The following is a 522-nucleotide window of genomic DNA, read 5'->3' as shown; positions in this document are numbered from 1 at the left end:
CACAAAATATCCTTTCCCTCCTATGGTTCTTTCACTCTCTTGGGTTGATTCCCACTCACAGGTTTGTTAGCTAAGTCAAGTAACAATTCTTATGCCATTCTTTCATTTGTAAAGGATGTGAATCCCTCAAGGCATATAAACTCTATCATTTGTTTAGTTGGGTAATCAATACCCTCATAAATTATTTGACATAAATACCAAAAGTCTAGGCCATAGTCAGGGCATTCTTGGATTAAATTCTTGAATCTCTCCATAAGCTTGGAAAATGACTCACTAGGCTTTTGCCTAAACTGACGGATATCACTTCTAAGCCTATTGGTCTTATGAGTTGGGAAAAACTTCTTAAGGAAGATAACTGTGAACTGTTCCCATGAGGTTATAGAATTTATGGGTAACCCATACAACCACTTCTTAGCTTGGTCTTTCAATGCAAAAGTGATAAGCCTAAGCTTAACAGCATCATCAGAAAGCTGTTGGATCTTAATTAGAACACATACCTCTTCAAATTCCCTTAGAAATAGG

General features: G+C 36.8%; 1 non-coding gene across 1 annotated transcript; it reads left to right on the top strand.

Annotated features, from left to right (window-relative positions):
- The first annotated feature begins 207 nt into the window (after positions 1-207).
- LOC122060279 lies at positions 208-314 on the top strand. Its single transcript, XR_006134308.1, has one exon. It is a non-coding gene; the product is annotated as a small nucleolar RNA R71 (small nucleolar RNA).
- Positions 315-522: the final 208 nt, after the last annotated feature.

The sequence above is a fragment of the Macadamia integrifolia genome, chromosome 13 (genome assembly GCF_013358625.1).
Source record: "Macadamia integrifolia cultivar HAES 741 chromosome 13, SCU_Mint_v3, whole genome shotgun sequence".
In the NCBI taxonomy this organism is placed as follows: domain Eukaryota; kingdom Viridiplantae; phylum Streptophyta; class Magnoliopsida; order Proteales; family Proteaceae; genus Macadamia; species Macadamia integrifolia.
This window is presented reverse-complemented; position numbering and strand designations above follow the sequence as displayed.